Source organism: Anabrus simplex, chromosome 1 (genome assembly GCF_040414725.1).
Source record: "Anabrus simplex isolate iqAnaSimp1 chromosome 1, ASM4041472v1, whole genome shotgun sequence".
NCBI lineage: Eukaryota > Metazoa > Arthropoda > Insecta > Orthoptera > Tettigoniidae > Anabrus > Anabrus simplex.
This window is the reverse complement of record NC_090265.1, coordinates 36,842,195-36,866,918: the sequence shown is the minus strand read 5'-3', so window position 1 is coordinate 36,866,918 and position 24,724 is coordinate 36,842,195.

Genomic DNA, 24,724 nt, shown 5'->3' with positions numbered 1-24,724 from the left:
CTCCCGTGCAAGTGAAATTAACCAATTATGGTTAAAATTCCCGACCCTGCCGGGAATCGAACCCGGGACCCCTGCGACCAAAGGCCAGCACGCTAATCATTTAGCCATGGAGCCGAACTAAATATGAAATGATTAGCTGTTTATTAAAGACACAAATTGCTACTTAAAATAACATATGCAATGTACGTAAAAATAACTTCCGCCCTGGAGTTGTAAAAAAATAAAATCTCACACATGCATTATATCTAGTAATATTTACGTAAAAATTAAGGTTTCTGAACACAATAACATTTTCAAAAAACAAGAAGTGCTCATATAATACTAACGCGTACAACAGGAGTAAGTTTTCCGCTCCACTTCAACATAACACCAACGTCATTGGTCGCGCGATGAGAGAAACACATATAGGAACCTTCGTTCTGAATAGGGGAGGGGGTGCTTACCCTTCAAATGTGAATCGCTCTACTCACGACAGTTATAAACTCAGCTAGAAGAGGGGACAGTCACCTCCCTGTCATCACTGTGAAGTATCACAATAAAATATAATGTGAGAGAAAATCTCACATAGCGACCACTCGCGGGTTAGTAAGACTATATTTAAGACTAGAAATCATTTATTGGATGTCCAAAGATTTATCACTTACACGATGCAAAGACGCCGAAGTAATTCAACTGTCCAAAGAGGGCGAAAAGCTGGAAATAGAACAAAAAGCACGCCATGTTATCAGTAAATAGTACTTCACTCACCAGTATCAACAAGATTACATCAATACTAGATGAGCATGCAAAAACTGAACAGTAAGGCGGTGGACACTTCGTTAAATGATTTGATGGTGTGGTGGTCATTGCTAATTTAAACCTTAAATGCGTCACTTTTATTTTGACGTGTGGAAGGTATAGAGCAAGAGAAAAGATATAAAAATTCTGTGTCTGTATTTTAACCAGCAAAGATATGTTTGTGCATGTTACATATATGCTACGTAAGGGAAATACATTCGTTTCACAATCGAAATGTTACTACATACAATATGCAGACAAATATTATTTCCCATTTCTTTCCACTTATTGTCTACAAAGGTTTCGCGTACAGCTCGGGTGTTTATTAACTGATGAACCCGTGGTTCAGGCTCCAGTATTTTCTTTGTTTCGTTCACTTACAGAAACATGTGTGACACTTCTTGTCTTTGTTGAAACAAAGAAACGGTTCTCATTGTCTACAAAAAACAGTATGAACCCACTTCATTTAGGAAACTTGCATGTGTTTTATTTGGTATTTTACTTGAACTAGTGATCAGTTGAGCCCTGAATTTTCAAAAGGTGGCTTTTAGTGTGGTAAAAAGAATTCCTAATTTAATGCAACATGATGCAAACCTCCGTCTGGTAATCAGCGGATGCTATAGTTAGCAGAAAATTGAGCAGCTTATGTCGAATATATTATATTACTATTACTGCGCAGATGGGATTTTTTCATATTCAGTACATATATTCAGTATCTCTTTCTTGTATATATTGGTACCTCTGACACGAATAAATAAATAATTGTTCAAAGAAATTCCTCCCCAAACCATCGCTGATCCGCCACTGTAAGCGGATGTTTCCTGCACGTTGCGAAGTAAATTTCGTTCTCCTTGACGCCGCCAGACTGGAATACGACCATCTGACCCAGAAAGCTGGAATCTGGATTCACCAGGAAAGAATACTGGAGTCCAGTGTCGGAGCTGTCGGTTGACATTCTGTAGTGCAAACTGCAGACGGCATCTTTGGTTATGAAGGATCAACCGGGCCCCTTCAAGCGGTCTCCGGGAATTGAGCTGACCTTCCCTTGGTCTATTGCGGACTGTCCCATGTGCATTAATTAGCTCACCTCGTAGGTTCCTGGCTGTACTGCGGCGATTTCGGAGGGCCTATAAACGAAGAAATCGGTCCTCAGGTTGCGTTGTTTTCCGTTTTCTCCCTGAAACAAGTCAGCGTTTGACACTGTGTAGCTATTGATATCGCTAACACAACCTGCAGATGACTGATTGATACATTCCGAGCCGATTTGTCCTTTTGCAAAAGGGTTACTACACGCATGGACTGTTCTGATGGCGAATACCTTCCCATGTGTTGTGCTCTAACCTGCCTGCGCCCCCTACCAATACGACAGCTCATACAGCAGTGACAGACCATGCCGTACGTCACGAACCACTCATGTTTTGGGTGCTGTCACAAAGATAACTGCTACGACTGCGACGTTATATACTTGACGTCAGTACTCCACCACATTAATGTCACCAAGGGATAAACAAACAACACTGTAGAGCACCATGGATGTGAAACAATCATGTGTGTATTCTAGTTCATACCAAAGTTGTGATACGATGTTTTTGTGGGCAGTGTATATCAGAACATAAAGGTCCAATAATACCGCCCTGAGGGACCTCTTCTTAATCATTACAGTATCAGATAACGTTTCACTTACTCTAATTCTCTAAGTTCTAGAAATGAAGCCACCCATTCAACCACTCCTTTGTCCACACTAAAAGTACTCATGTTAATCAGTAATCTCCCATGATCTACCCTATCAAAAACCTTGGATAGGTCAGTAGCGATAGAGTCCATTTCACCCGCTGAATCTAAAATATTTGCTATATCTTGCTGGAATCCTACAAGTTGACTTTCACTGGAATAACATTTCCAAACCCGAACTGCCTTCTATCAAACCAGTTCGTAATTTTCAAGACCCCGACAGTAAATTCATGTGTGAACTCTGTGATTGTTACCATGTGACTACACTTAAAACTCGAATAAAATCCCTTACGAATTTTTGTCTTGGAAACTGAAGTGATCGGAATGTGAAAGTGTACATCTTGTGGAAACACCAGACACTATGCACAACTTGTGTGTATTTCAATAAATAAACTAATTGCACAATCGTGTCGAATACAATCAGGAAAAATACTTTCCCATAGCTTGGAAACAACACATGTCAAACTGATTGGCCTGTAATTATCCGCTTAATGTTTGTCACCCTTTACTTTGTACAATGGGACTACTATTGCAATGCAGCATTCATTCGGTATCCCTCCTTCATGCTGACAGTAATCAAATAACTATTTTATATATGGCACTATATCCATAGTTATAGTTTTAATATGTCCTCAGAAATCTCATCAATCCCAGATGCCTTTCTAGCTTTTTAAATTTTGTTTCTTTCTGTAAATGTATTTTATTTTCATAGGAAAATTTCATTAATTCACCCGAATCAGTCGTCTTTTCTATCTGGACGTTATCTTTATATTCAACTACCTTTACGTACTGCTGACCGAATACTTTCGCCTTCTTTAAGTCCTGATATATACAGTCCCCTTGATTATTAATCATCCCTGGAAGTTCCTTCCTAGAAGTTGCTTCTGGCTTAAGGTACCTATCAATATATTTCCATTGCTCCCTAAAATGCATGTGGCTGTTAATTATGTTTGCCATCATGTTATCCTTGGGTGAATTTTCGCTAAATTCAACTTCCCAGTAAGCTCCTTCAATCTTCTTCCTCTCGCAACCATTCCTAACTCTCTCTCTCTCTCTTTATTTCTCTGTTATGATGGGTCCCTGCGATTTCTCACCTTTAGGATTAATTCATACGAGAACTCGAAAAGATCCAAAGGAAGACAGAACGACTTGTTCTCGGTGATTTGCGACAACAGAGTGGCGTTACAAAAATGCCTCAAACTTTTGGCTGGGAAGACGAGATGCTCGGCTAAGCGGTATGTTAGGAAATTTGTTTGGAAGGGTAATAGGGAGGTACATTCAGGGAAACGGGATGGCCTAGGGAGCGGTGATAATAGAACAGGGAACTGGAAATCAAGTAGGGATGACATAAAATTGTTAGTGCTGAACTGTAGAAGTATTGTAAGGAAAGGAATAGAATTAAGTAATTTAATAGATATACATTTACCAGATGTTGTAATAGGAGTTGAATCATGGCTGAGAAAGGATATAATGGATGCAGAAATTTTCTCACGGCACTGGAGTGTGCATCGTAGAGATAGGATATGAAGGGTGGGAGGGGGAGTGTTCATTCTGGTGAAAGAAGAATTTGTAAGCTAAAAGTTAAAGATGAGACACATGAAATTCTAGGTGTAAAGCTCATTTCTAAAGATAATAGGTAACTTGATATATTCGGAGTGTACAGATCGGGAAAGGGTAGCACTGACGCGGATTCGGAATTAATTGATAGGATAGTCAGGTATGTGGGAAACGACATGGAAAGAAATGTGATTGTAGCGGGAGATCTGAATTTGCCAGATGTAAATTGGGAAGGAAATGCGAACGACAGGAAGCATGACCAACAAATGGCAAATAAGTTAATATGGGAAGGACAGCTGATTCAGAAAGTGATGGAACCAACCAGAGGGAAAAATATCCTGGATGTCGTGCTGATAAAACCAGATGAGCTCTATAGGGAAACTGAAGTAATAGATGGTATTAGTGATCATGAAGCTGTTTTGTAGTAGTTAAAAATAAATGTGATAGAAAGGAAGGTCTTAAAAGTAGGACTGTTAGGCAGTACCATATGGCTGATAAAGCAGGCATGAGGCAGTTTCTAAAAAGTAACTATGATCGGTGGAAAACGGTAAATAAAAATGTAAACAGACTCTGGGATGGGTTTAAAGAAATTGTTGAGGAATGCGAAAACAGGTTTGTACCTTTAAGGGTGGTAAGGAATGGTAAAGACCCACCTTATTATAATAGAGAAATAAGGAGACTAAGAAGGAGGTGCAGACTGGAAAGAAATAGAGTTAGAAATGGCTGTGGAAGTAAGGAGAAATTGAAGGAACTTACTAGAAAATTGAATCTAGCAAAGAAGGCAGCTAAGGATAACATGATGGCAAGCATAATGGGCAGTCATACGAATTTTAGTGAAAAATGGAAGGGTATGAATAGGTATTTTAAGGCAGAAACAGGTTCCAAGAAGGACATTCCAGGAATAATTAATGAACAAGGGGAGTGTGTATGTGAGGATCTTCAAAAGGCAGAAGTATTCAGTCAGCAGTATGTAAAGATTGTTGGTTACAAGGATAATGTCCAGATAGAGGAGGAGACTAAGGCCAAAGAAGTAATAAAATTTACATATGATAACAATGACATTTACAATAAGATACAAAAGTTGAAAACTAGAAAAGCGACTGGAATTGATCAGATTTCTGGGGATATACTAAAGACAATGGGTTGGGATATAGTACCATATCTGAAGTACTTATTTGATTATTGTTTGGTCGGAGGAGCTATACCAGATGAATGGAGAGTTGCTATAGTAGCCCCTGTGTATAAAGGAAAGGGTGATAGACATAAAGCTGAAAATTACAGGCCAGTAAGTTTGACATGCATTGTATGTAAGCTTTGGGAAGGCATTCTTTCTGATTATATTAGACATGTTTGTGAAATTAATAACTGGTTCGATAGAAGGCAATTCGGTTTTAGGAAAGGTTATTCCACTGAAGCTCAACTTGTAGGAATCCAGCAAGATATAGCAGATATCTTGGATTCACGAGGTCAAATGGACTGTATCGCGATTGACCTGTCTAAAGCATTTGATAGGGTGGATCATGGGAGACTACTGGCAAAAATGAGTGCAATTGGACTAGACAAAAGAGTGACTGAATGGGTTGCTACTTCTAGAAAATAGATCTCAGAGAATTTTATCTGACCCTGTAATAATTAAGAGGGGAATTCCTCAAGGCAGTATTATCGGACCTTTATGTTTTCTTATATATATAAATGATATGAGTAAAGGAGTGGAATCGGAGGTAAGGCTTTTTGCGGATGACGTTATTCTCTATAGAGTGATAAATAAGTTACAAGATTGTGAGCAACTGCAACGTGACCTCGAAAATGTTGTGAGATGGACAGCAGGCAATGGTATGTTGATAAACAGGGTTAAAAGTCAGGTTGTGTGTTTCACAAATAGGAAAAGTCCTCTCAGTTTTAATTACTGCGTTGATGGGGTGAAAGTTCCTTTTGGGGATCATTGTAAGTACCTAGGTGTTAATATAAGGAAAGATCTTCATTGGGGTAATCACATAAATGGGATTGTAAATAAAGGGTACCGACGTCTGCACATGGTTATGAGGGTGTTTAGGGGTTGTAGTAAGGATGTAAAGGAGAGGGCATATAAGTCTCTGGTAAGACCCCAACTAGAGTATGGTTCCAGTGTATGGGACCCTCATCAGGATTACCTGATTCAAGAACTGGAAAAATCCAAAGAAAAGCAGCTCGATTTGTTCTGGGTGATTTCCTACAAAAAAGTAGCGTTACAAAAATGTTGCAATGTTTGGGTTGGGAAGAATTGAGAGAAAGAAGAAGAGCTGCTCGACTAAGTGGTATGTTCCGAGCTGTCAGCGGAGAGATGGCGTGGAATGACATCAGTAGACGAATAAGTTTGAATGGCGTTTATAAAAGTAGGAAAGATCACAATATGAATATAAAGTTGGAATTCAAGAGGACAAACTGGGGCAAATATTCATTTAAGGGAAGGGGAGTTAGGGATTGGAATAACTTACCAAGGGAGATGTTCAATAAATTTCCAATTTCTTTGAAATCATTTAGGAAAATGCTAGGAAAGCAACGGATAGGGAATCTGTCACCTGGGCGACTGCCCTAAATGCAGATCAGGATTGATTGATTGATTGATTGATTGATTGATTGATTGATTGATTGATTGATTGATTGATTGATTGATTGATTGATTGATTGATTGATTGATTGATTGATTGATTGATTGATTGATTGATTGATTGATTGATTGATTGATTGATTGATTGATTGATTGATTGATTGATTGATTGATTGATTGATTGATTGATTGATTGATTGATTGATTGATTGATTGATTGATTGATTGATTGATTGATTGATTGATTGATTGATTGATTGATTGATTGATTGATTGATTGATTGATTGATTGATTGATTGATTGATTGATTGATTGATTGATTGATTGATTGATTGATTGATTGATTGATTGATTGATTGATTGATTGATTGATTGATTGATTGATTGATTGATTGATTGATTGATTGATTGATTGATTGATTGATTGATTGATTGATTGATTGATTGATTGATTGATTGATTGATTGATTGATTGATTGATTGATTGATTGATTGATTGATTGATTGATTGATTGATTGATTGATTGATTGATTGATTGATTGATTGATTGATTGATTGATTGATTGATTGATTGATTGATTGATTGATATGTTGCGAGCTGTCAGTAGAGAGATGGCGTGGAATAGCATTAGTAGACGAATGTTCCTGTGTGGAATGATCACAATATGAAGATAAAGTTGGAATTCTAGAGAACGAACAGGGAGAAAATATTAATTAATAAGACGAGGAGTTAGGGATTGGAATAATTTATCAAGGGAAATGTTCGGTAAACACTTCACAAGTTCTTTGAACACATTTAAGAATAGTCTAGGTAAACAACTGATAGGGAATCTGCTGCCTGGGTGACAGCCCTACATGCAGATCAATTGTAACTGACTGACTGGCAATAGAAAATTAATCCATGATGGTTCTAGCACACCATATCATATTATGGTACGTTTACTTTTTCTGATGTCTTCACGTTCCTAGCGAACTATTACTCTTTCCCATCATGTGTAGTTAGCACTATGTAATCCTTCTCTATTCTATTCTCTATTCCGACAGATGGCGTCTTATATGACAGGATAGGTCAAAGCATTTCTTTTTGCCCCGTTTTGTTGGATTATCTTTCTGATGGACGTTTTGAGATCTTTCGACTTGAGAAGATTGAAGGATTCGATTTTCAAGTCGCCTTTATGGCTTATATAAGATATTTTAAGAAATTCAAGGTGTCTTTGTACACATCTCAACCTTTTGAGTATGCTGTTTGCTTATATAATCGAGGTTTTTTTCTTTAATCTTTTTTTAGTTGGGTTAGAAAGGTTTCCCTCATTACGTGTTTTTCTGATTTATTCTTGTGTTAACCTTGATTTTCTTTTATTTATCCGCTATTTGAGAATAGAACGTAACACGGATTCATGTGTGTATGAGATTGTTTGCTGTGTGCTTCCGAGACCTTTTACCCATGTCGCTTCATTAACATTCCGCTTGAGCTCATGGCGTATTATTTTATCGCGTGTTCTGTATAATCCATATCCATTTCATTGATCTGGTATGAATTCAAGCTAACTACGCGATTTGCCTGCTTCTGTGTGTTTTGGTGTTGGAGACACTCCGTCTCTTTTGATGGACCACTTTCTGGTTCATACTGTCCGAGCTCGAGAGCGGTTGATTATTTATTATGTACTGTACGTCGACGCTCTTATGCGTCCCTTTATTTGCGACAACCTAACCTCTTGGTCTCTGTGTGAGCGTGGGTGGTTCCGACGTTTGATTCGTGATACCTTTTGTGCTTAATTTACCTGTTTATTGATCGTTTCAAATCGTAGTCATTGGCTTTCCTTACTTAGTTTCTAGTTTAATATGTTTTATTCCTTGAGGGTTGTCTTTCCATATTTTCTTGTTGTGTTGCGTGAAACCATGGTAACCGCCCCTTTTGCTTTTTCTCTCTGGTTGAATTTCAAGAGCTCGGTGCACTCTTCCCTCTTCTCCATTTTATGCTCCTTTTACTTAATGTTATTGTATTCTCGGGGGATGTGATTTTTATTGTTGAGAGTCTTGATGCCTTGACGGTGGAATCGAATGAGAGTACGTTATGATGTGAGGCTATTACTCTCTAATCTTATGACTGCCTTGACCTGAAGTTCTATAAAGAAATGTTTTGTATCGTCTAAATTCATATGCTTCAGCTAATTTATATAGATACCATATCTTTATGCTAAACTTTGCTTCACGTCCTTTACGAAGGCAAGCGTTTGTGAAAGTACTTTTACCATTGAGTCTGGTGTTCACGGGCCACATATTATTTACATTACCCATTTGATTTTTGGCCCCCTTGTTTTACTTAGACTATTTTCTTTGATTTTCTCTCCATAATAAATTTATGTTCTTACCCTTATCACCGTTATATATTTTTTTATTTCTTTGCGTCTCTTATATGTTTCTTTTTTTTTTTTTTTTGCTAGTTGCTTTACGTCGCGCCGACACAGATAGGTCTTATGGCGACGATGGGACAAGGAAGGGCTGGGAGTGGGAAGGAAGCGGCCGTGGCCTTAATTAAGGTACAGCCCCAGCATTTGCCTGGTGTGAAAATGGGAAACCATGGAAAACCATTTTCAGGGCTGCCGACAGTGGGGTTCGAACCTACTATCTCCCGAATACTGGATACTGGTCGCACTTAAGCGACTGCAGCTATCGAGCTCGGTATATATGTTTCTTTTATCTGTAAGAGAACCGAGTCCAGTTCCTAGCACTTTTCTTTTCGCTAGTTTTGACCAAATCCACTGCACTGGATCTTCATCGTATCCTTAGTGTCAGTTCATGGTCGACAACCTACTGTGGGAAGAAGGCACCGGGGAAGGAGTAGTCTACTAAGAAATAGTCGAAAGTCCGCCTTTCTTTCTCTTAAAATATAAATGAAACTAAAACTCGACTAACCAGTACTTCCGACTGAATCCGCTGTTAATAATTTGCTGTACCTAGGGACAGTTTTGCCCGCAGGGTACGCAATCACCATCACTAACTCTCAACTGGCTACATCTTCACTGTTACCGTATTGTTTTACTCACAAGGTACACAATGGCAATAATGAAGGACCCAATCCGCAGTGGTATGCAGAAACAGCAGCTGTCCAGCACACACATGATGGCGACTTTCTGAAACAAAAGAAAGTAGTAAGGCGCTACATCTGAGATAAACAGTTGGGTTTATCACACTTTTTGAGGTCCACAGTATCAACAGAGAAAACGTTGGCGTTCTAGTTTAGAAGAATGGAAATTCAATGCCAGAAATTAAATGCTATCACGCATGACCAAAGATACTATAGATACCGTATGACTGGTGGTGAAAAAATGAAATGGCGTATGGCTTTTAGTGCCGGGAGTGTCCAAGGACAAGTTCGGCTCACCAGGTGCAGGTCTTTCGATTTGACTCCCTTAGGCGGCCTGCGCGTCGTGATGAGGATGAAATGATGATGAAGACGACACATATACCCAGCATCAGCGGAATTAACCAATTACAGTTAAAATTCCAGAATCTTGCCGGGAATAGAACCCAGGACCCCTATGACCAAAGGCCAGCACGCTAACCATTTAGCCATGGAGCCGGACATTGGTGGCGATGGTGGTTGTGATTTTTGTTTTAGAAGGAGGTACAACTATAGCTCATTCCATGTTAAGAAAAGCAGTATTGCTCTTAAGACTACAGGGTTGCCATATAGAACGGCTCTGCTCAACACCATCACAGGAAAACGGCGCCACATAAATTTGTGAAAAATTCAGTATTTAAGTCCAAGAGAAAAAATCCGAAGAAACTAATATACAAATTATTTTTATGAACTAAAGGGGACGGGGTGTTTACAGGGGCTATTTTTGGTCTGTCCAGAATCAGAGATAAACTACGGCACATAAAAAACCTCATCAAGGAACTGAAAGGCAAATAGGGGAGAAAATAGCAAAGAATTCTTATGAGCTCGAGGGGTGAGGGATACATTTACGTGCAATTAATAAATATCTGCAGGCAGTAAAGGCTAGAAAACCGACGAAATGACTCTACAAAAAAATCACAGTATTAATTGTACCATGAATCACTCTCCCTCGCCGTTCATTTCCTTTTTCAGCTTTATCTATTTGCTCAGATCGATCTGTGTATATTCTTGTATTATTTGTGTATATGTTCTTTTTCTGTGTTACCTAATAGAGGGTATTTTGCCCCTTCCCCCTTATGACCCCAGAGAAATGGGAAGCTACTTCCGCCCAGGTGGATTTCCCCATCTTTATGTTGTCAAGCCTGCTTCCCGTCTTCACACCCGTTTCGTCGCTCCCCGCCTCGCCCCGCTTCTCCCGTGAGTGGTGGGGGCGGGGAGGGGGGCATGGCACGTATTGACAGGTCAGTATCTCTTGTGGAGAGTTCCTCAGATCGCTCGGTGCGAGCAAGCTGTCTGGCCGAAAAGCAGCGGCGTGTTCCGCTCACTTCATCTACGGGTGTGGAGGTAGGGAGAATGTTCGTCAACCTTCTTCTGGGCAAAGGGAGGGAGTTTCTTAAATCTTGAAAATGTAATGTATTTGCTAATTGTACTAAGAGAGGGTACGAGCTTTGTGAGTTGAAAAGAATAAGCTTTTCGAATCAGATATTAATGTATGTGATCTGTTTTAATCTTGTTTTTCATATTGCGTTTTAAGGACGTTGCTTACGAGGCTGAGCCTCTGTTCTTTAGTAAAATCAAAATGGTTGGGCAGATTTGGCAGTCAATATTATTTCGCCCTCATTGAAGTTAATTTGTATATGGGCAAATGCCTTTAAAATTGTTAAATATTTGAGAATTGTGTTGTGGTATTCGAGTGAGAACGCATTCGAGAAACACCCCACTCATGTTATGAAAGGAATAGTAGAGACTTTGTATAGTGTAGGGGCAGGCCCCCGGTTGTAAACAATGTTTGTTCTTGGTAGAATGCATTATGTTAATAAATATCTAGCATAGCAGATGGCCTCGGTTTCCGCTAACTTTTCTATCGACCTTATTGCATGACTGGTAAATGGCTCTGATCTTAAAGCCCGGACCTTCCTTATTTCCTCTTTCGCTGCCAACTCTTGGTGCATTAATGTTAAAGAAAGAAATCACACACGTAGGCTCATCGCATAACTTTCACTTAACACAAGACAACTACGCACTGATTTAAAGCCTAAAACACACACGCAACAAATAAATACTGTAGATGACCTCATTACAGAAGTGAGCTGCCGGCGATTCACAGAGTGAGGGACTACACGAGGCTTATACCAGAACAACACAGAAGAAGGAAAATGAAGGAAGGCAACGAAGCAATGGCTGTTCCCGCCATTGTGCTTCCTCCCTACAAATGTATTTATGAAAAAGGGAACGTTATGTAGTTATTTTAATAACTCACGCAAAAATGCCTTATACTTTTTATCAATTTCATAATGCATTACAAATTGTGTGTGTTTTCAGGCTTTAAAAGTGTGTAATTGTCTTGTGTTGAGTGAAAGTTATGCGATGAGCCTATGTGTGTGATTTCTTTAACATTAATACTGTGATCTTATTCACGAGGAATTTTGGGTGTCTCAGAGGGGGTGTGTTCACTCCTTGTAGGTCCATAAGAGTAATACTGCTATTTTAACGTGGAATGAGCAATAGGTACATCTTCTCTGAACAAATTAAGTGAAAAAAGAAACAAAATTTATTCAGAGAAGGAATTTCAAAATCAATCCAATGTAAAACAAAAAACATGAATAAGTCGGAATGGTCACAGACGCAAAATGTGGGTACGTAAGTTCCCTGCGTAGCAGAACACTTAAAATGTACATACCCTTGATTAATCCACTCCCTCACATAAAACGAATGACGTGATCAGCAGTAGTCGCGTCATGAGTTCGAGTTTCTCCTGCAGACCGAGGTTCCGTCTCAGGCGCACTCTGTGAAGGTGTGGGCCGCGGTGAAGTCGGCTCCATAAGAACACACTGGGGGATCCTCTCTCTTTAGGATGTAAGAGTGAGTGGATCTTCTATGACCTATCCCTAGCCCAACAAAACTACAAAACTCCGTGAAGGCCGGAAAGAGGGCCGCGACACGGAGATAACCGTGTTATTCATACTCTAGACAAATATATATTAATATAAGTTGTTGAAAAGCCTAATAATAATAATAATAATAATAAACTCCGCTATTACCGGTCCCAAGCCCGGGGCCTCGTCTATCAAGAGACGGGGAAGTGAGGAGGGGGAGGAGTAACAACCTCGTTAAAAAACCTGGGTCCATCTGGCTCCGGGTGGTAGTTCCCAGTAAGGGCCCCTGCCTAGGGTTACAGGTGAAACCTGGCCAACGGTCTTGAAGGCGGAAGAGGAACTCTGCTTTAGTTCCGAACGGTGGAGAGAGCGGAAGAGCCTAGTGGAGTGAACCACGAAGAAAAATCAAATTTCGGACTAACAATCCGATCTTATCCTGGAATCTAATTCCTCACTTTGTATTTTATACAATTTCAATTGCAGTATGGAAAGTCCACTGAATGAAGGCACTACCCCAGGTGGTAACTCGAAAGAGAAATCCACCATTGCGTCACGCAATGCATTGGGACTAAAGGTTCTGGGGAGTCCCAACAACTGCAATCAGAAGGTTGAGTCGGAGCAACCTTGGAATCCTTCTAAAATGAAATTCAAAAAGGAATTCTTTTTTGGCACTTTAAATGTAAATTCTCTACTCAAGACTGGTAAACAAAAAGAACTAGAAATACTTCTAGAGAAAAACAAAATTCAAATTTTGGCAGTTCAAGAAACTAGATTCCTAGATGAAAATGTAATAGACACTTGTAACTACAGGATCTTTAAAGGCAAACCAGCAATCAAAATTATGAAGGGGATGCCACTACTTGGTACAGCTTTCTACATTCATAAAAGTATAATAGGAAATGTAACAGAATTTAAATCCAACTCAGAAAGAATATCTCTCCTATCAATTAAATGCAAAAACAAAACGTACACACTTGTTAATTGCCATGCACCAATAAATGAAGACAATAGGAAAAACCCTCAAAAAACAGAAGAATTCTGGGTTCGTTTGGAAAATGAAATATCCAAAATTCCGAAAATGAACACCATAATACTATTAGGTGACTTCAATGCACAAATAGGTAGAGAAAAGAAATTTAGAAATGTAGTAGGACATTACCCAGCCCACAGAAGAACAAATACAAATGGTATTAGGCTAATCAGTTTGTGTCAAAGCTATCACCTGAAACTAATGTCAACCTTCTGTAGAAAACTCCCCAGAAAAGCTAAAACGTGGATATCTCCAAACCCAATGTTAGGAGAGTTTCAGTTAGATCATGTGGCTGTTTCAAAAAAAAGTACAAAAGAAATTATGAATGTGAAAGTAGTAAGGAATGGTGAATTTGATTCCGACCATTTTCTCTCTAAAATTAAAGCCAAACTCCTACCTAATAAAGAACAAAGAAAGCCACAGAGGTTAATAAAATATAGTGTAGACAGACTTACTATAACAAAAGAATCAATTAAAAACTACCAAGATGAAATTAAAGTGGCTAAACAAGGCAACTGGCAAGAAATATCCAAAGCAATTAATTATGCAGCACAGAAAACATTTGGGCCAATAAAAAATAAAAGGAAAATATGGTGGAATGAAATATGTGAAGAAGCTTTAGCAGAGAGGGCTAAAACATGGAAAAAATGGAAATGCTCAAGGAAAATTGAAGATTTTGATCAGTTTAAACAACAAAGGAAGGAAACAGCAAGGATAATCAGAAGTACTAAACGAGCCTTTCAAAAGGAGAAACTTATAGAAATGGACAAAAACTTTATAAAAAGTAACACCCGTGACTTTTATCAGACTTTTAAGAATGAATTAAAGGGGTACCAAACTACAAATGTTAGTTTCAAGGATGAAAACGGCAGAATTGGACTAAGCAATACTGAAAATTGTGAGATATTAGCAAGATATTTTGATCAACTTTTGAACTGTCCTGAACCAAGTCATAAATTAGAATTTCAAGATATTGATGAAAATTTGGAAGAAGACATACCACCAACTATAAAAGAAATTGAAGAAGTAATTAAAACCCTCAAAAACAACAAAGCTAGCGGAGAAGATTCTATTACAGCGGAACTTTTGAAGTGGTCTTTGCCAAATATAGCAAATGAGCTACAATTACTCTTTGAAGAAATCTGGAAAACTGAAAAAATTCCTGAGGAATGGAAAGTAGCCTTGATACATCCACTCCACAAAAAAGGTAATAAACAGGACGTTAATAACTACAGAGGAATATCTTTATTAGCAGTGGCATATAAAATATTTTCCAAGATTTTATTAAACAGAGTAGAAACAACACTAGACAATCATTTAGGTGAATATCAAGGTGGTTTCAGGAAAGGAAGATCATGCTCAGAACAAATATTTAATCTTAAGTCAATAATTCGCCACAGGTTACTTAATTCAAAGGACATTGTAGTCATGTTTGTAGATTTCAAAAAGGCTTTTGATTCTGTTGACAGAGAAACTATATATAAAATAATTCGAGAATTTGGCATAAAGTCTAAACTGGCAAATCTAATCCGTGAAACACTTACAGACACAGTCTCTAAAGTGAAATTTCTGGGAGAGATATCACAGCCTTTCAAAATAAAAACTGGTGTACGACAAGGCGACGGACTATCCCCAATTCTTTTTAATTGTGTCCTAGAGAAAATAGTGAGAATTTGGAACGAAAAACTTATTGAACTCAACATTTCACCGATAAGGTTAGGAAGAGGAAACAAAAGGATTGAAATAAATTGTCTTGCATTTGCAGATGACTTTGCAATACTTTCTGAAAATGTGACATCTGCTGTAACCCAAGTAAATGTCTTGGAAAGAATCGCCAGCAGAACTGGCTTAAGAATTTCTGCAGAAAAAACAAAATTTTTAACAAATATTTGGGATGCACCAAAATTTCTGAAAACAGATATTGGCCAAATAGAGAGGGTAAAAAAATTCAAATATCTAGGGGAAATAATCCAAGAAAATGGTTTAGAAAAATCTGCAGTAGATGAGAGGGTACATAAAATGGAGAGAGCTTATGGTGTCACCAAAGATATCTACAATAAAAGATGCCTATCCAAAAATGCAAAAATAAGGCATTACAACACAGTAGTGAAGCCAGAATGCCTATATGCAAGCGAGTGTCTGGCATTAAACTATAATTTAGATAAGCTAGAAATACTAGAAAGGCGAATCATGAGGAAAATATTAGGCCCACAAAACACAGCAGAAGGTTGGAAATTACGAAGTAATGCTGAAATATATCAAAAAATAGAAAATATATCAGATGTAATGAGGAAAAGGAGACTTATGTTTTTTGGACATTTATATCGAATGTAAGATAGTAGATTAACCAGTAAGATTTTCAGATATTTGTGGAGTAAGAAATCAACGACAAGCTGGGTCAACGAAGTAAGAAAGGATTTAGAAAAAAACAATATAACAACAGAAGAAATAAATAATAGAGAAGGCTTTCGGTTAAAAGTATTGAAAATGGAAGGATTCCAAGGTAGGAAAGTAAAAACGACTGGTTCAAAGTGGTCTGAAGACAGAAAGAAGAAACATAGTGAACAGATGAAAGCGTACTGGAAGAAAAGGAAAGAACAAAGAAGAAGGAATTGAAATTGGCACGTGGTCCTCTGGTGGCCCATTCGAAAGAATAATAATAATAATAATAATAATAATAATAATAATAATAATAATAATAATAATAATAATAATAATAATAATAACTGAAAATATTGGAATGAAGTGACAAAAAATCTGCAGGAGCCAGCAGTTGAATTAGCATCTACGAAACGTCGAAGCAAGCATGCGTGGTGGAATTCAGAATGTGAAAATGCAATCAAAGAAAGATTTGAGGCATGGAAATCATGGAATGAGAATAAGACTGTGACAAATTTGGAAAAATCACGAGAAATAAGGAAACAAACCCACCAAATACTGAGAAGAGTCGGAAGAGAACAAATTAGGGCAGAAGTCACAGAAATGGATGAAAACTTCAAGAAAAAGAATACCAGATTATTCCATAGGGCCTTTAAAAATAGAATCTAAGGCTATATAGCACCAAGCCTGCATTTCAAGAAAACGGACGGAACTCTTGCCCTCAACAATAAAGATAACTGTGAGATCCTTGCAAAGTACTTTGAAGACCTCCTTAACTCTGAATCACCACGGGAAAAATTGGAGATTGAGAAGGACACAATCCAGAACCCAGATTCTGAACCACCAGATGAGGAAGAAGTAAGGGAATTAATAAACCCCCTAAAGAACAACAAAGCATCTGGTGAAGATGGAGTAATAGCAGAACTGTGGAAGATAGCCAATGACGCCTTTATCACTGAAGTGACAGAACTGTTCCGGAATATTTGGAGAGATGAGAAAATACCAGAAGACTGGCTAGTGGCATTAATACACCCGGTACATAAAAAGGAACCGAAAACAGACGTCAACAACTACCGAGGAATATCACTTTTATCTGTCACGTATAAAATTTTGTCTAAACTCCTATTGAACAGACTGACACCGCAAATTGACCACAAGTTGGGAGAGTATCAGGGTGGCTTCAGGAGAGGGCGCTCTTGTCAGGACCATATCCTGAGTCTAAAAATGATAATCAAATATTACAATGCGCGACCAAAGAACACCTTCATCTCTTTCGTTGACTTTAAAAAAGCATATGATTCAATAGATAGAGACACATTGATGGAAATTTTGAGAGAATATGGCATCGATCAAATAACACTCAACTTACTTAGGTTAACACTAACAAATACCATATCCAAAGTGAAATTTCGAGGAGAGATCAGCAAACCCTTCCAGATAAAAACAGGTCTGAGACAGGGTGACAGCTTATCCCCAACACTCTTCAACGTGGTTCTAGATAAGGTCATGAAAACACTGTGGAAACATAATGACTCAGGTGCTAAAATAGGTAGTAAAAATAAACATGTCAAACCCAAGTGTTTGGCCTTTGCTGATGATTTGGCACTCTTCGCTGAGACAGAACAGGAAGCAATAACACAGATAAATGAACTACAGGAGATAGCCGAGAAAACAGGTTTAAAAATCTTCTTCACAAAAACAGAGATGATGAGCACGGACAGAAATTATGTGAAGAGAACAATGAAGACGAAATATGGCGAAGTGAATGTCACAAAGCAGTTTAAATACCTGGGAGAGATTATCAGCAGCAACGGGATGGATAAAGAGGCCATGGAAAATAGAAGACTTCAGTTGGAAAGGCTGAACATTGCCACCAAAGCCATTTACAACAAAAAAGAATTTCTCCATCAATGCGAAACTGAGACATTATGATGCTGTGGTAAAACCAGTGATTCTGTGTGGGGTGGAAACAGCAACACTAACGAACCTGGAAAAACTAATAATTGAAAGGAGAATATTGAGGAGGATTTACGGCCCAAGGGTGGTAGAGGGAAACTAGAGATTACGATCAAATAAGGAGATATACAAAAGAACAGAAGATCTGGAAACAACAATAAGGAAAAGACGGCTGCGATTCTATGGACACATGGTCAGAATGGATCCAACAAATTTATAATAAAATATACTACTTGAAGAGCCAGGGGGGATATGCCAATCAGATGAAGGAAGAACTCAAGAGGTTAGGAATTGCAGGTGAAGAATGTCGTGATAGAGACCAATTCAGGAAAAGACTTTCCAACATAAAAGTTCTGGTTGAAGAAAAGAAATAGCGCAGAGGGGGAAGATGGACTGAAGGGAGAAGAGCACAGCTTTCTGAAAGAATGAAGGCACCGTGGAGAAAGAGGAAGGAAGAAGGGATGATTAGAAGGAAGTGAAGTGGTATTGGCGTGGTCCTAAGTTTGGCCGGTTCGCAAGAAAGAATGAAACGGAAAAAATTCGAAAAACAAATTACAGAATACGTGCAAGCAATGCACGTGATGTAGCACTCCCCATACTGGTTTATCCAGTAGAAAACTGGACACTGATAAAAAGACAGGGGAATAAAATCCATGCCAATGAAATGAGTTCTCTAAGCAGTATGGGATCCCAGAGAGGAAATTGGAGAGGAAAAGCTTTACGAGAGAATGGAGAGGAATAACTTTTGTCCTTCTCGCTCTCGTGCTCGTTCAGACCCCTGTATTTTGTTGTAGTGTACAACTGAGAAGTAAAATGTTTGGCAACACCAAACAACTCCAGGCGGGCAGAAGGCTCGTCTCCATGGTGACAGCAGTAGGGCCGGCCACGTTTCCACGGCAACCATACCTTACTCCTTTTTGTCCAGCCAAGCAGGCAGTAAACGGACTCTCCCTGCGCTAGCTGTCAGAATGCTTCTCTTAATATTAGGACAATCGAGCCTGATTCTCCAACAAAAACCTCACTTATATTTTGCAGTGCCTTTCAACACTCCATCTGGATACCAGTCCACGATATACTTCGTACGGTTACTTGTTCCGCATCCCCTTAAGGCAATAATAACTACCACAATCAAACCTTCATGACGGTGGTGATGGTGGGGATAATTGTGTTAAAGGGAACTATAACTTGAAAAACATTCCTGGTGATTGGTGGTGGAAATTCTTGTTTTAAGAGGAAGTACAAGTGGGTAACCATCCTCCTTAACAACAATTAGAAGAGGAAAAGACAATATTCGATGGTTCGAAACCCCATGATGCTACAGCCCTATCTGTCTTCGTCCTACCAGGTGACCGCTGCTCAGTACGAAGGTGGTGGCGGCGGTGGTGGTGATGGTAGTGGTGTTGATTACTGTTTTAAGACGAAGTACAATTTGGCAACAATCCTCTATTAACCCTAATCAGAGTGAAAAAATGGAAGCGGTTCAACATACCGAGAAATGAAAGTATCGGCCAAAAGGTAAGGATCGCAAAGGGCATGAAAATACAAGATTCCCGAGGCCTCGTAAACGTAATACCGTTGGGGACGAAAGAGAACAAGAGTTGGCCAAGTGAGGTCGAATAGGGTTCATGAAAGTGACGAGCTTGACACAAGGGAAGTAATGCCAGGCTCAGGTAGGGGAACCGTGGCCCCTAATCCACGCTCTCAAGTTGAGTAACCCCGCTCCCCCTTTTAGTCACCTCTTACGGCAGCCAGGGGACACCACCCCCACCCACAGGGTGATCAGCCTGCAGATTACGAGATGACGCGTGGTCAGCGCAACGATTCCTCTCGGCCGTTATTCTTGACTTTCCAGACCGGAGCCGCTATCTCACCGTCAGATACCTACTCATATATTATAATCACATAGGCTGAGTGGACCTAGAATCAGCTTTCGTATCCGGGAAAATACTCCGACATGACCGGGAATCGAACTCGGGGCTTCCGGATAAGAGGCAGGCCCGCTTCCCCTGAACCACACGGCCTGCCGCGTGTCAACAAGGCTGTGTCTAGGCGGCAGGTGGCTCAATTCTGACCTGGGAGGCATTCCCATAATCGCTATTAGGGAGGGAACGCTGACAGGTGGGCATTCATTCAGACCACCTGTATACCTTTCTGGCCCTAGAGTACCCTGATGAAGATACCATGTTTCAACAAGACAATGCACCATGTTACCGCTCTGTGGTGGCACGCAGGTGGTTGGAGGAGCTCTCCGGTGAAGTTACGACCATGGATTGGCCTTCCAGATCCCCCGAACTTCATCCAATCGGGCATTTAAGGAATGCTGTCGATGCTGGTGTAAGCTTCATGAACCCCGCACCAACTACAAAAGACCAATTGTGGGTAGCAATGAAAGATGCGTGGGTCCAAATCCCTCCAGAACGAATCCAACGCCTTGTAGAGTCGATGCCTCACCGTATTGGGAGCTCGCGGAGGAGCAACTCGTTATTAACATCACATTCAGTGCCTTCCCATGACTTCTGGCCACTCAATGTGGTACTATCGGGATTAGAAGAAAACAAGGTCGAATAGCAAAGATAAATTGATAATACTGCCGCAATTAAGTGGCAACAATGCCAGATTCACCCCTACGACCACTATACCACGCTTCTCAAGGTAGAGCTGGTTAGGGACTCGTTCGTTCCCCTTAACTGTAATCAGAAAATAAAGAATGTTTCTGGTGCACTATGATCAACAACTTCGTGCAATAACCACTGTGAAGAATATCCCAAGAAGTTTCGATTTATTGCCATTGGCTGCAGACCATGACAGAGAAGAAATGACAAGCAATATCTACTGACTGCAACAGCTGTACTAAGTCATTAGAGGATAAATGTATTTGCACTTATATTTACACCTGAGCTAAACCTCAGTAGTCATGGTAATGAAGAGTATTTGTTGGCTTCACAGCTTCATTGTAATCAATTATTATTATTATTCTTTCTTTTTGCTAGTGGCTTTACGTCGCACCGACACAGATAGGTCTTATGGCGACGATGGGATAGGAAAGACCTAGGAGTTGGAAGGAAGCGGCCGTGGCCTTAATTAAGATACAGCCCCAGCATTTGCCTGGTGTGAAAATGGGAAACCACGGAAAACCATCTTCAGGGCTGCCGACAGTGGGATTCAAACCCACTATCTCCCGGAGCATCATTCTATGGGATATTTGAACTCGACGCCACACGAGATACAAAAGTTGGCGCTTAAATCTTTCACAGCACTTGATCCAGTTCACGTTCATCAATCCACCGCTGAAGATCCTTGACCGCACTCGACTACTCCATGGAATAAATTTCAAGCTCCTAGTTCAAAATAGAAATGTAATTATCTCCGCACGAGAGACGAGCATTCCTCTACGAACCAAATTGTGTAACCTTCAAGTGGACTATGACTTCGTTCCTCTGAATATTGGATATACGCGGTCTGTTGACAATTTTTAATCAACATCCATTGTACGGAATTTTAATGCATGTTTTTCATATGTTGCCTTTGTCAACGATGACTGAATATTTTCAAAGGAATCTTTATTGTTTCACCGTGCCTTTGATACTCCACATGGCACGGATAAATTCTATATTCACTCTGCTCCGACAATCGCTCTATACCGGGTGGTCCACCAGCCACTTGCGATCCAGTTTTATACATCCCTTCACATTTACTACAATTCTGAAAGACATCGGTCCCTCTCCCTAAATCGGGGTAATAGAACGAGGTGTGTGTTTACGAGCTAGAAGACAGGAGGAATAGTGAGCGCCACTATTAACTCTTTAAGAGTACCTCGAATGAACCCGTAAAAGGAGTACAGATACGCAGAACACCGGGAGCACCGTGCTATATAGGCTGGGAAGTGGACGCCGTACGCCAAGTGTCGCAGTAGCTCACATGGCAAGTGGGCGGGGAGATGCGTGTTAGTGGACAGTGCTCGAGGTAGGAGGATCGAATTCCATATAAGATTCTTTTTAACAGCCAGTTGCCTGGGATTTCATGCTTGATAGCTTCCAAGGACTGATTTGTTTAATTGACGCTGTAAAAGACCATATGTATCGTTGCATTGAGTATGGTCCTGGGTTGAACGAGGATGAGGAGATGATGGTCTGTGGCCAGTTAGCTTTGTCGTACATGTTCCAAGCTTCGTAGACCGCAGATAGGGCAAAGTACGCCGCATTGGAATGATAACAACATGCGATAGCAGGTAAGTATGTGGCTGCGAGAACTCCCCTCCTTCGAAGCAATTCACAACACAAAGTTTATTCACTGCCTCGAGATGTATTCCAGCGACGAGTATGTGGATATGTTACTTATCTATGGAGAAGCTAAACAGAATGCATACCAGGCACAACGCTTGTACCAAGAACGCTATCCGGATAGACGACAACCGACGGGCATCACATTTCGAAGTGTGGAAAAACGCCTGCGGGATACTGCACCCCTGGGAAGGACACGGCCTGTTCGAGATCATCCTGTGACCTCTGCTGACAATGAAGAGGTCCTGTTTGACGTTATCCGGCGTAACCCTCATACTATCACACGGGCCATTGTACAGGATACGAACATCAGCCGAGCGTGTGTTATGCAGATATTGCATACCCACCGGTTTCACCCGTACCATCTGTGCTTACACCAGGAGATCCATGGTCATGATTTCGATGCCCGGGTGGCGTTCTGTCAATGGATCTTACAGCATTTGGCCACTGATCATGCTTTTCTAGTGACTCTCCTATTTACGGACGAAGCACGATTCCACAACAATATAACCGTTAATCGCCATTACTGGAGTGTGGATAATCCCCATTGGGTTCGACAGACAGCTTTTCAGGTACAGTGGGGCGTGAATTTATGGTGTGGAATCATGGTAGATTACCTCATCGGTCCGCATTTCTTTGAGGGCCATCTGACAAGCCAACGCTATCTGCGGTTTCTCCAAGATGAACTACCACCGTGTTTGGAAAATTTGTCACTCCTTGACCGCTGCAGGATGTGGTTTCAACATGACGGAGCTACACCGCACGCGGCGGCGGTCGTCCGCAACCATCTCTTTGGTATCCTGATAAATGGATAGGAAGGAGAGGAGCTGTCCCCTGGCCCGCCAGATCACCCGATCTTACGCCCCTGGAGTTTTTCTATGGGACCATGTAAAACAACTGGTGCACGCACAGGAGCGGGCCAGTCCTTGTCACCTTAGACAGCTCATCGCCGAAGCATTGCGATCCGTTTCGCCAGAAATGTTTCAACGGCCCGGACGGTCCTTACAACATCGCGCGCAGCTCTGTACCGACCACGGGGGTCGTCAGTTCGAGCAGGTGCTGCGTTAAACAACGTAGATAACTGAAATCCTGTCACATGTTTCCTAGCATCTATCAACCCAGCCCCATACCAACGGCTCTTTTCAGGGCCAAAGTATTAAGTATGCAACCTCACGACATTCCAGGCAACTGGCTGTTAAAAAACATCTTATGTGAGATTCGAACCTCCTACCTCGAGCACTGTACACTATCACTTATTTCCTCGTCCGCATGCCATGTGAGCTATTGCGACACTTGACCTACGGCGCCCACTTCCCAGCCTATACAGTACCGTACTCCCGGTCTGTGCGTCCACCTCCTGTTTTAAAGTACGTGTTCTGGGTACCTGTACTTCTTTACGGGTTCATTCGAGGTACCCATAATGAATCAATAATGGCGCTCACGATTCCTGCTGTCTCCTAGCCCGTGAAAGCACACATCTCGTTCTATTACCCCGGTTTAGGCAGAGGGACCGATGTCTTTCAGAATCGTAGTAAATGTGAAAGGATGCATAAAACTGGATCGCAAGGGGCTGGTGGATCACCCGGTATAATTATCTCTCTCTCGCCGATACTCTGAATGAGATAACAAACTTTTAGTAGGAACTTGAACGTGTCTTCTGTGGACTGCTTGTATAATAACCAAGGCAAGGGTTTACAAGTCAATACGTATTTTTTTTAACGCAAAGATAATCATATCTTTGAATTTTATTATGTTATTTGTAATTCGTGGAGTAACCAGGATAGACAAAAATCTCAATGACACCATTCACAAGTCTCTGAGAGTAACACCCATTTCTGAGAAACTAAGGGAGAATCGACTGAGATGGTTCTGTCCCCTTCAGCGAAGACCAGAAGGTAATGTGGCGTACAGAGTGAAGAGACAGACAATGAAAGGCCAGCCAGCGCTGAGCAGACCTGAATTAAGGAGGAAGACCTACATCAGGAAGGACCTGAATAGTACCAATGCAGGTGGACATAGAGTACCAGACTGAAGTCATTGGTGGAGAGTTACCAGAAAAGCCGACCTCACTTTAGTGGGATAAGGCAAAGAACAAGAAGATGTTATTTTTAATACGTCCGACTCCATGGTGAATGGTCAGCGTTGAGTCCTTCAAGTTGACGCTCTATAGGCGACCCGCGCATCTTTGAGCATGGGCTCCTACCTGAGATGGATTTTAGTGCTGAAACCGGCAAAAGATGTCCAGCCCCCGAACCAGAAAAATTACCAAAGGAAGTTGAAATACCTGATCCGGCCTTAGGTCGAACCCGATCGGGTCGGGAATTTTAATCGTGTTCTTCTGACTCGGGGACTGGGTGTTTGTGTTTGTCCCAACACATTCCTCTTCATGTTCAGACAAGACACCACACTACCAACCACCATATAA